Here is a 12525-nt window from a genome sequence, read left to right on the forward strand (position 1 = left end):
TGCACTATATAACACTCACTTTGTACTACCTATAACTCACACTGCGCTGCACTATATAACACTCATCCTGTGCTGCACTATATAACACTCACCCTGTGCTGCACTATATAACACTCACCCTGCACCGCACTATATAACACTCACCCTGTGCTGCACTATATAACACTCACTTTGTACTACCTATAACTCACACTGCGCTGCACTATATAACACTCATCCTGTGCTGCACTATATAAAACTCACCCTGTGCTGCACTATATAACACTCACCCTGTGCTGCACTATATAACACTCACCCTGCACTGCACTATATAACACTCACCCTGTGCTGCACTATATAACACTCACTTTGTACTACCTATAACTCACACTGCGCTGCACTATATAACACTCACCCTGTGCTGCACTATATAACACTCACCCTGCACCGCACTATATAACACTCACCCTGTGCTGCTTTATATAACACTCACTTTGTACTACCTATAACTCACACTGCGCTGCACTATATAACACTCACCCTGTGCTGCACTATATAACACTCACCCTGCACCGCACTATATAACACTCACCCTGTGCTGCACTATATAACACTCACCCTGTGCTGCACTATATAACACTCACTTTGTACTACCTATAACTCACACTGCGCTGCACTATATAACACTCATCCTGTGCTGCACTATATAACACTCACCCTGTGCTGCACTATATAACACTCACCCTGTGCTGCACTATATAACACTCACCCTGCACCGCACTATATAACACTCATCCTGTGCTGCACTATATAACACTCACTTTGTACTACCTATAACTCACACTGCGCTGCACTATATAACACTCACCCTGTGCTGCACTATATAACACTCACCCTGTGCTGCACTATATAACACTCACCCTGCACCGCACTATATAACACTCACCCTGTGCTGCACTATATAACACTCACTTTGTACTACCTATAACTCACCCTGTGCTGCACTATATAACACTCACCCTGTGCTGCACTATATAACACTCACCCTGTGCTGCACTATATAACACTCACCCTGTGCTGCACTATATAACACTCACCCTGTGCTGCACTATATGACACTCACTTTGTACTACCTATAACTCACACTGCGCTGCACTATATAACACTCACCCTGCGCTGCACTATATAACACTCACTCTGTACTGCACTATAACTCGCACTGCGCTGCACTATATAACGGGTATGGGTCGTGTTGACCTGTCGACCTAATGCCCATGTAGACCTTCAGTTGTGGACCTAAGTTGTGTCGACCTAACGACCGTATCCCCTATAGAACACTCCTCCTTTGCTGCACTATGTAACACTTACCCTGCGCTGCTGTCATAGTAACGCTGTGTGACCGCTCAGGACTACACCTCCCGGCGGGCCCCGCGGCCGTGCTGTCAGGTGGTGTGCGGCGGGGCGGGTCCCATGACGTCACGCTGTTCACTGTGTCAGGCAGCAGCAGCAGCAGCCGCTTCTGCCCTGGTGTGAGGCTTGAACAGGCGGCCCGGCTCACCGGGGAGCCCTGCACCCACTGCCGAGGTACGTACCATGGCCTGGGCCGCTGCCATTGCCGACCACAGCCCCTGAGGGCCGCAGGAGGATCTGGGCGCCCGCAGGCTCTGTGTGTGGACGTGGCTGTGCCCAGCGGGGTGATCCTGGTGCCCGGGTGCTCATTCCCAGCACCCCCAGCCTAGCTCCTAGCCTTTGTGTACCAGGGTGTCACTATTACCCCTGTACCTACAGTGAGGGGGGTGCAGGTAATGGGTAGAGCAGGCACTGGGGTGAAAGGGGCACTGGGGGGGTGGAGTGGGTGCAGGCATTGGGGAGGGGGATGCAGGTGCTGGGGATGGGGGGTGCAGGCATTGGGGAGGGGGGTACAGGTGCTGGTGATGGGGGGCTGCTGGTAATGCGTAGAGGGGAGAACAGGCAATAGGGAGGGGGGGGGGAAGGCATTAGGTAAAGGGAGTGCTGGCATAGGGAGATAGTGCAGGAGTTTAGTGGGTGCTGTTATTGGAAGGGAGCAAGCAATGGGGAGAGGGGGGGACTTAGGCATTGGGGAGAGTGTGGGATGTAGAGCGCAGGTATTTAGTGGGTGCTGTCATTAGATGGGTGCAAGCATAGTGGAGGGGGGGGTGCTGTCTTTGGGCAGGTACAAGTATAGAGGAGAGGGGGTGCAGGTGTTTAGGGGGTGCAAGCATAGTGGAGGGGGGTGCTGGCATTGGGCAGGGGCAAGCATACTGGAGAGGGGAGGGTGCAGGTGTTTAGGGGTGCTGGCATTGGATGGGTGGGGAGTGCTGTCAGTGGGGTGTGGCATTCTGATGGCTGCAGGAGTTGGGGTAGGCAGTATACTTGAAAACCAGGACCCCCCAGCCGGTGCTGCCCTCAGGGCTGACCTCCCTAGGCTCCATCTGCTCCCGGCCAGCTGATTCTGGTGAGGGTGCCCCATCAGGGGGTGTGCCCATCTGGCCCTGATTACACTGATGCAGTATGCGTGTCAGGCAGGCAGCGCTCCCTCTCTCTGCCACACTGATAGAGCAATGATATATGTTATCCTGTTATGTGCATGTACTTTATTACCCGTCTGTGACCATAGGGAATGGGCCTGACTGCGCCTGCATCTAGCTCCTTACAGGAAAGGTGGAGGCACCTCTGGTGTTATATATAATCTCTCCTGCTCTTTATTGTATGACAATATTCTAACCACTGTATCTTGTATCTGCCGACAAGTGATTGCTACTCCTTAACCCCTGAGCTGCCGGCAGCCTCTGCCTAGGGGTTAATGTACCTGCCAGACAGTGTCTGAGCTGTTTATACTGGGAACACCATGTGGATCCCATATATGGAATCGGGATCACTCCAACCCCTTTTTGGCAGGGCCTCCTGCTTTGTTTTCCAGGGATGAATAATGCATTTACAGCAGAGAGCAGGTTACGTTGTCCTGCTCCTCACGTCACTATATGATTGGTTACCGTTTGGCAGCTGTGGCCATAACGGGCGCAGGACTGGCTGTGATTGTATTGCCCGCAGCGTTAGTGGTTCTTTACTCCTGATTGTTTTGCTCTGTTTCAAAACCGCGCACAATTGTGATGTTTCCTGTTAGACAGGACAAATTGATAAGATGTATCGGCCTGTAGCTGTGTATGACCAATATTCTAAGTATCTATCTACTAAGTTTGACAACTTCAACGAAAACGTGCCATGGACAGAACAATACAAAGGTTAATATGGAAATATGATGCCTAGCAGAAATAGTCATTCTGTGTCCCTCCATCCATTGTGGAACTACAAGCTCTATCATGCCCGGCAGAGCAGATGACCAATAGGACATGCGTAAGAGATGCAGATTGCCTAAACTTGCTCTAGATTGCAGAAGAGAAATCTTAGGTTCCGTACCAGTATAGTTATTCCATTATTGTTCTTTTTGAATTCGGGATAAGGTTTTTTTTCCCCATTTTTTTTTTTTATAATATATCCAGGGTCAACTGAATATATCCATGGTCCAGTCATTGGGGTATCCAGCCTGCTGGGTTTAGGGGGCCTGTGGGCCCCAATGTTCTATAACCGCAGTTCTTGTGATACTGCCTTTGTATTAGTGTATTATTGCCTGTTGGCCCGTCCGGAGCCCCCAACCCCAGCGGCGACAAACGTAAACATTATAAACCTGCTTAAATGTATGTATTAGAATATGAGTGGCTCTGGTTTTGGGGAGATGGTGTGCAGCGTGAGCTGCTGTTGTCAGTGTTTTGGGAGATAACACTGTGGGATGCTGCTGCAGACGCACACACAGTGAGAGGCTGCTGAACCTGTTCCGGCATGCAGGCAGCGGTGCCACGCAGATCCCATGTATTCCCGGCTCCGGTGTACTCAGAGGCTCCGTAGCACAGTTCTAGGGTTTAGCTGAAATGATTTTGTGACCTGGGAAGTTGTTTGGATATTTGCTAGTTATAAATCCTCATCTGCAGCAATCTCCCACTCCATCCGAGCTCACAGCACAGTGCACACAGTGAGTGGGGATTCGCTGTCACAAGTCACTGTTGGGATCCAGTCTGTGAACCTCTTTGTCTAGAGGGGTATTGAGTAGTTTTGCGATGTGAGCTGCCAATCGGTGCTACTGGTTTTCCTCCAGTATGTTAACATTGAACTGGAGCAGATTATAAAACAGAATTTGTACATTTCTTCCAATGCTTCTTATTGTTACATACATGTTTTCCTCGTAGTCTCTTAGCTTCAGTGGTTTGGAGTGCCCTGCAGTGCGATGGGGGAAGCTCCCTTTCTGAACAGGATGCTCCGCTGGCCTCTTCTTCCTGCTGAGATCTCTCCCTTCCCATAACAGAACGGGAACTTTGGGCTGCTTTTGGTGCAGCAGGTGTTGGGTAGTACATGTAGGGCTTTGAGATATGTCGGCTGCAGAATTTTTGGCGACTTCCAAATGCCCGGGGACTATTGTGGGTTAGGCCGGGAGGCGATAGGCCTTTGTGAGTTGTCTGTGTTCGGTTTAAGTGACTGATGCGGATGATATAAAATTCATGGAACGGTGCTGCCCGCTTTAAAAGTACAGGTGAGTCTGCGACTTGTTCTCTGGTTCCAGATAATGCTTTGTAACCAGCGAATGAAACAGATGAATAATGTAATCTGCTGTTGTATATACTGTAACCTGTCTGTGTGCTGTGTCTAGTCTGGTTGCTGGGATGGACCCTAGTGAGGACATCATGACGCCATCGGAGTGTTCCAGAATAAGCATCTTTATTACTTGGATCCGGAACAAAGGTGCAGATTTATTAAGCCTGGAGAGGTGATAAAGTGGAAGGTGATAACGCATCAGCCAATCAGCTTCTAACTGTCATGTTACAAGCTGGGTTTGAAAAATGGCAATTAGGAGCTGATTGACCGGTGCTTTATCACCTTCTACTTTATCACTTCCCCAGGCTTAATACATCTGCCCCAAACTCTCCACGAATATTGGTTATTTTATTAGTCTGGCCATAATATCCCTTTAAACTGGGACCCTCATAAATTACACAGGTTCTGGGGCTGATTAAAACCAGGTGACATACAGACTTGAAGCCAGCCAGCCCCAGAACCTGTGTAATTTATGAGTGTCCCAGTTTAAAGGGATATTGGTCAGCCTAATTTTATGCATACCTGTAGCGTTGCTGCTCGGTTGAGTTACTGTAGCGGTTTATTTTCTACTTTCTAAGAAGGCGGCTGAACCAATCCTCTTGAGGATACAGCCAGCTGATTGGCTGGGGAATAGTGACATCACCACAGTGGAGAAGCCACTGTTATTTTGTCATTCTACTTCTACCAGTCTGGCAATTTGGAGAATACATTTAATAGAGTTTTATTTATTTATTCTCTTCCTGCTTATTGTATCAATTTTATGGCTATTTATCACTTACTTTTAATTTCTTTCTTTATAGAGTATGACCAAAAAAGGTGTGTGTGGAGATTAGGATCCGTGGTCTGTAATAAACGTCCTTTCCCCATTTATTTTTTGCCATAAAAGGTGTCTTGTGGTGGGTTCAGTATTTTTTGGCCGATGGTTAGAACCCGTCGCTGCGGCATGTTCCAGCGTTTGCGGCTAATGGCGCAAAACAATTTCACAAAATGTCATAATTTCACTTGTCGACATTTTGCAGATGCTGACATGTTAGCTGTTGACATGTCAATAATGTATCCCCCTGCTGACACACGTGTCGCAGAGCTGAGGGCCTAGGCCTGGACTGTACGTGTGTTGCAAGCTCTTCTTACAATTCACGTTTAGTTATTGACTCTGTATTGTTGTTATGTTCAATCACTTCAGCCGGCACATGATAGAGGAGACTAAAGACTAAGGGGGTTTTATTTCCGAAGCATCGGGGGCGAAGACCTGGCGCCTCCAATCGTGTTTATGCCTGAAATTAAAAAATGGCAATTCTTTTACTAGCTGAGTTTTCCTAGTAATATCGTTGCCCTTTTAAATTTCCGGCATAAGCACTATATGCCGATCTTTAGTACCCGACGCGTAGTAAAACATAATAATAATTTATATAGCGCTCTTTCTCCAATAGGTCGCAAGGCGCTTACAATAAACTCCTTGATGTCTATCTTTCCCATATACAGCTTACATGCATGTGACAGGTACACAGATTAACATAAATACATAATTAGATAATTACAACCCGCAAATCACATAATTACCTAGTGAGAATATAAAAAGACAGGAGCTTGCTCACAAAAGCTTACACTCTAATTTTGTTTTGTCTAACAAATTGCAGATAATAGTCGTAACTGTTTTTTTTTTTTTTTTTTCCCCGATCTGTAAAAAAAAGAAAAAATAATAATAATAATTTTGCAAATAATTATATTATTATTACCTTTCTTGCAGAATTTGGTGTCTGTTTCCTTAGAGCACCGTTGTGGCTAATTCTGCGTCCATACACACTTCCGTAACGCGGGAACTGAGTGCAGCTCTGTATGCAGCCCTAGCGGGGTGTTGGAAGAGGCGTAGCGACGTCTTTTTCTTTCAGCCATGCAGTGTGAGGGGACCCACAGCCGCTCTGCCCCACCAGGAAATGTTACCTCTTAACACCGAGCACTACATTTACTAAAGCTGCAGCTTTCCAAGCTGACTATTTTTAGCCAGTTTTGTCAATTGCATTTTATTATTATCCTTTATTTATATGGCGCCTCAAGGGTTCCGCAGCGCCCAATTACAGAGTACATAAACAAATAATCAAACAGGAAAACAGCAACTTACAGTTGATGACAGTATAGGACAAGTACAGGGTAAATAAACATAGCTACATCAGCAGATGACACTGGAATAAGTATCAGGTGGCAGAAGACAGCTGGCCTTGGGGCAGTGGAAGATTATTAAAGTAAGAAAAAGGATAAGCACACGAGGGAAGAGGGCCCTGCTCGTGAGAGCTTACATTCTAAAGGGGAGGGGTAGACAGACAGGGGTGACACAGACGGGGTACATAGAGAGCGTGGAACAGGGGGTTAGGATGAGATTTGGCTGGGTTTGATATTTTATATTACCGTTTATTGAATTCCGCAGGCAAAACCACAACAAATGGTTGGCTTTAGACCCCCGCCGCTCGGTAACTACTTTACTTTGTAAATGTTTTTAAGTTGAAAGGTTTTCTTTTCTTGCTAGAAATATCTCTATACTGGTCAGACTTGTTGTGCTGACTACTGTGCTTGCCCTTCTCAGTGACGCATGTCGCACAGCAAGGTCACCTGAAAGTGGGGATGTCCTCATAATCTGCTCTATGACTTAGGGGGGCATGTACTAAGCAGGGATAAAAGTGAAGAAGTGAGCCAGTGGAGAAGTTGCCCATGGTAACCAATCAGCATTGACGTCACATTTCTAATTTGCATACTATACAATTGTACAGAGCAGCTGATTGGTTGCCGTGGGAAATTTCTCAGCTGGCTCACTTCTCCACTTTTATCACTGCTTAGTAAATGTCCCCCTTAGTTTCTGTAATAGACTATAAATCATTGGGGAATGTAGTCATGGGTTCCCAACTTGGGTGCTGAAGGCCTAGAATATTGATGCGATGCTGGACTACAGTACTCATCATGTTTTACTTGTTGGCATTCTGCAGTTGATGAAAGGGGTTTACTACGATATGCCGGCGGTCGGGCTCCCGGCGACCAGCATACCGGCGCCGGGAGCCCGACCGTCGGCTTACCGACAGTGTGGCGTGCGCTCGCCATGCTACGGGCACTATTTTATTCTCCCTCCAGGGGTGGCGTGGACCCCCACGAGGGAGAATAAGTGTCGGTATGCCGGCTGTCGGGATCCCGGCGCCGGTATACTGTGCGCCGGGATCCCGTCAGTCGGCATACTGAAGACCACCCGATGAAAGTTGGGTCCCTACATTAGGGCTTGGTCATCATTGTTAATGAGTAATTATAGCTTTCATAGTATTTACAGGCTAGGTGTCACCCTCAGTGCCTTTGAACTGTTATAGTTTGCAAACATCCCTAGGTAATAGATTGGGGAGGGGGGGGGGGGGGGGGGGGGGGAGAGTATATTAGTAGACCAAATCCCAGCCCCCACTTCTCCATGATGCCTTGTGTGGTTTATGTGAGGCACAATACAAAGGTTGGCTATAATGCTAAAACTACTTTAATCAGGGAACAGTGGTGAAGAGTTAGCAGATATTTATATGTTTGTTCCGTTAAGCTTCCCTTTTATCTAGTGTCATTACATAGACTTACACAGCCGCTCAGAATGATCTCCAATCCATCTGCACTTCACGTCCGTCATACAGTGATACAACGTGGTTGTGAGATTCTATCACAACATAATCTTAGCAATCCCACATTAGGTTGGGCTGACCTCTACCTGTCTGTCCGTCCTTCTCCGCCTTCCTACAGCGAAGAGCAAAATAATATCGAATCCATGAGCCAGTAAATTAATTTTGGCAATTTATGGCACTGCCCACGCAGCACTAGTAACACCACATGTTGCCCTAGATCCGGCCCTGCCAGTATTCCCCATAGGGATACCACCTGCTCTGGTGTGTTGTGTTTTTTATATGTGTCGTACAGACTCCCATGACATCATATCCAGTTACCAGTAGAATACTCTGTAGCTTTATAGCTAGGCACACACCGTAAAATAGATGTGCAATCCAGCCGTCCAGTCGACTGATGCATGGCGCAGAACAATGATTGCTCACAGCCTGGAAACGGCTGAAGAACAGTCTTTAGTTGTCAGATCTGTTCGATCCACCCGACCGTCGTTCGGCCAAGTTCAATGGAGATTGTCTCTATACATTGTAACGTATGGAGCCGCTCAAACTTCCCTTGCCCGTTTCCCTGTGCGGTGTGTGGTCGGTGTACGGTTTGCAGATACAGCTGCTGTATGTTATCATTCATGCTGCGGTAATGGTGATGTGCGCAGGGTTGCGCTACGTGTAATATAGGAACATTCTGCTGTTATCCATAGCAACCAATAATTTTGTTAAATGTCTCTTTTTTTTTGGAACCGCTTAGAAAAGGAAGACGAGCATGTTAGTAGGTTACCAGCAGCACTTTCACCGCTGCAAAGCACTTTAGAGCGAAAGGCAGCAGACTCTGCACGCCCGGCTTTTTATCCTTGTCCAGCCAGGTACTGACCGGGGACATCTGTAGCATGATCGCTTTTCATTCTCTTACACTGTATTCTGCGTTAGAGTTTCCATTCTATACTTTTGCACATCAGCCCTGGGCCTCGCGCAGCACATCCAGCCGATGGTGATGCAGAGCACTGCTCCCCTCTGCTGTGTCAGACCAGCGGTGTTCTGTTATTGATTGTGCTCAGTTTCCTGCAACCGATTAGCCGGGAGCTGCTGTGCGGCCTCTGTGCAGGCACATAAGTCTCTGTATACCTTGCATTCTGTGTGCAGTCAGTGCCAGTGACGTGCTCCTGGATGAGAGCTGCTGTGCGGCCTCGGTGCAGGTCCTCAGTGCTGTGTACACCCTGCATTCTTGTGTACAGTCAGTGCCAGGGATGTGCCCCTGGATGAGAGCTGCTGTGTGGCCTCGGTGCAGGTCCTCAGTGCTGTGTATACCCTGCATTCTGTGTGCAGTCAGTGCCAGTGACGTGCCCCTGGATGAGAGCTGCTGTGCGGCCTCTGTGCAGGTCCTCAGTGCTGTGTACACCCTGCATTCTGTGTGCAGTCAGTGCAAGTGACGTGCCCCTGGATGAGAGCTGCTGTGCGGCCTCGTGCAGGTCCTCAGGGCTGTGTACACCCTGCATTCTGTGTGCAGTCAGTGCCAGTGAGGTGCCCCTGGATGAGAGCTGCTGTGCGGCCTCTGTGCAGGTCCTCAGTGCTGTGTACACCCTGCATTCTGTGTGCAGTCAGTGCCAGTGACGTGCCCCTGGATGAGAGCTGCTGTGCGGCCTCGTGCAGGTCCTCAGGGCTGTGTACACCTTGCATTCTGTGTGCAGTCAGTGCCAGTGACGTGCCCCTGGATGAGAGCTGCTGTGCGGCCTCGGTGCAGGTCCTCAGGGCTGTGTACACCCTGCATTCTGTGTGCAGTCAGTGCCAGTGACGTGTGCCCCTGGATGAGAGCTGCTGTGCGGCCTCGGTGCAGGTGCTCAGGGCTGTGTACACCCTGCATTCTGTGTGCAGTCAGTGCCAGTGACGTGTGCCCCTGGATGAGAGCTGCTGCGCGGCCTCGGTGCAGGTCCTCAGGGCTGTGTACACCCTGCATTCTGTGTGCAGTCAGTGCCAGTGACGTGTGCCCCTGGATGAGAGCTGCTGTGCGGCCTCGGTGCAGGTCCTCAGTGCTGTGTACACCCTGCATTCTGTGTGCAGTCAGTGCCAGTGACGTGCCCCTGGATGAGAGCTGCTGTGCAGCCTCTGTGTAGGTCCTCAGTGCTGTGTACACCCTGCATTCTGTGTACAGTCAGTACCAGTGACACGTGCCCCTGGATGAGAGCTGCTGTGCGGCCTCGGTGCAGGTCCTCAGTGCTGTGTACACCCTGCATTCTGTGTTCAGTCAGTACCAGTGACGTGCCCCTGGATGAGAGCTGCTGTGCGGCCTCGGTGCAGGTCCTCAGTGCTGTGTACACCCTGCATTCTGTGTTCAGTCAGTACCAGTGACGTGCCCCTGGATGAGAGCTGCTGTGCGGCCTCGGTGCAGGTCCTCAGTGCTGTGTACACCCTGCATTCTGTGTGCAGTCAGTGCCAGTGACATGTGACCCTGGATGAGAGCTGCTGTGCGGCCTCGGTGCAGGTCCTCAGGGCTGTGTACACCCTGCATTCTGTGTGCAGTCAGTGCCAGTAACGTGTGCCCCTGGATGAGAGCTGCTGCGCGGCCTCGGTGCAGGTCCTCAGGGCTGTGTACACCCTGCATTCTGTGTGCAGTCAGTGCCAGTGACGTGCCCCTGGATGAGAGCTGCTGTGCGGCCTCGGTGCAGGTCCTCAGGGCTGTGTACACCCTGCATTCTGTTTGCAGTCAGTGCCAGTGACATGTGCCCTGGATGAGAGCTGCTGTGCGGCCTCGGTGCAGGTCCTCAGGGCTGTGTATACCCTGCATTCTGTGTGCAGTCAGTGCCAGTGACATGTGCCCTGGATGAGAGCTGCTGTGCGGCCTCGGTGCAGGTCCTCAGGGCTGTGTACACCCTGCATTCTGTGTGCAGTCAGTGCCAGTGACATGTGCCCTGGATGAGAGCTGCTGTGCGGCCTCGGTGCAGGTCCTCAGGGCTGTGTATACCCTGCATTCTGTGTGCAGTCAGTGCCAGTGACATGTGCCCCTGGATGAGAGCTGCTGTGCGGCCTCGGTGCAGGTCCTCGACACAATTTATTTTCTTGCACGCAAAGCCAGGTCAGTAGTGGCCCAATCTGAATTGAGGCCAGTGGCTTATTTATGAGTGTTTGGGCCCAGTGTTTCCCAAACTGGGTGCCTGGAGGCACTTGGTATTCCAGGACCAAATCCAATTATTTCTTGTCAATGTGATAGGCAGAATTAGTGATAGTGGCTGCCAATAATAAAATGTGTGGACAAACAGAAGTTCTCTATTGCATAACTGAACTTAAGGATGACCTGTAAGCACGGTTTACTTAATTTTAATTTTTTTCTGATTTACTCAATAAGAAACGTATGGCCTGGGGTGCCATGAACAAAAATGCTGAACTGTAGGGCGCCGTGATTCAAAAAAGGTTTGGGAACCACTGGTGTATCCTGTAAGTTCATTAGGGACCAGTGTTTCATGCGTATTATTCAGGTCTCATGAATAATAGCCTGTTAATATCTCTTGGCTTATTCAGAATCAGACATAAATGCAATTGACGTTTTCGATTTATTTTTATTTTTTTTTCAATTTCACTCTCCGACCTATTTAGATAAAGTGGTATCTTTTACTCCCTCCCCTTGTCGTACCTGACAGAGATGAGACTGGATTGTGACTGGAGGCGTGGCTTCACTGAAATACTATAAATCGCTGTGCGCCTAGGAAACACATTACAGAGTTGCCAGATAGGGGAGTTAATAGGTTATCACGTGCATAGGAGCCTGTACAATGCTAAGGGATGCGGACTCAATTAGGATTTTTCATACATTTTTATTGACAACACTTAAGAATGTATGTGCAGGTTTCCCGTTCCCCAGTCTGAGCCTGTCGTTATTTGTGAGAAAGGAGAGTGTTCTGTGCAATGTGTAAAACGTTGCTGCTGCAGTTTTAGGGGGTTTGCATACATGGGCGTGTTTTAAAAGTAAGCGATCAATCGGTCGCTGTCATTAGCAGCTGTGAAGCCTTGACGATCAACTTTGCGCTTACACTAGGGTCAGAGCTGATGCAGGTCAGACCCCCTTCAGGGGGCAACGTGTGAGTCTTTTCAGCCGCCATGTTTGACCTAATTTCAGACTGTGGCCCTCATTCCGAGTTGATCGCTCGCTAGCTGTTTTTAGCAGCCGTGCAAACGCATAGTCTCCGCCCACGGGGGAGTGTATTTTCGCATTGCAAGTGTGCGAACGCCTGTGCGGCCGAGCTCTGCAAAAACATTTTGTGCAGTT

The 12525-nt window shown here is 49.0% G+C and overlaps 1 protein-coding gene across 2 annotated transcripts in view; it reads left to right on the plus strand.

The window, feature by feature from the left end:
• The first annotated feature begins 1474 nt into the window (after nucleotides 1–1474).
• The window catches only part of CTIF (cap binding complex dependent translation initiation factor), a 403817-nt gene continuing 392766 nt past the window's right edge, over nucleotides 1475–12525 (plus strand). For both annotated transcript variants that reach the window (XM_063959126.1, XM_063959133.1), the window contains exon 1: nucleotides 1475–1563. The gene's annotated coding sequence lies outside the window, so the exon portion shown is untranslated. The remainder of the gene's footprint in view (nucleotides 1564–12525) is intronic.

This window comes from Pseudophryne corroboree, chromosome 1, assembly GCF_028390025.1.
Source record: "Pseudophryne corroboree isolate aPseCor3 chromosome 1, aPseCor3.hap2, whole genome shotgun sequence".
NCBI classification, from domain to species: domain Eukaryota; kingdom Metazoa; phylum Chordata; class Amphibia; order Anura; family Myobatrachidae; genus Pseudophryne; species Pseudophryne corroboree.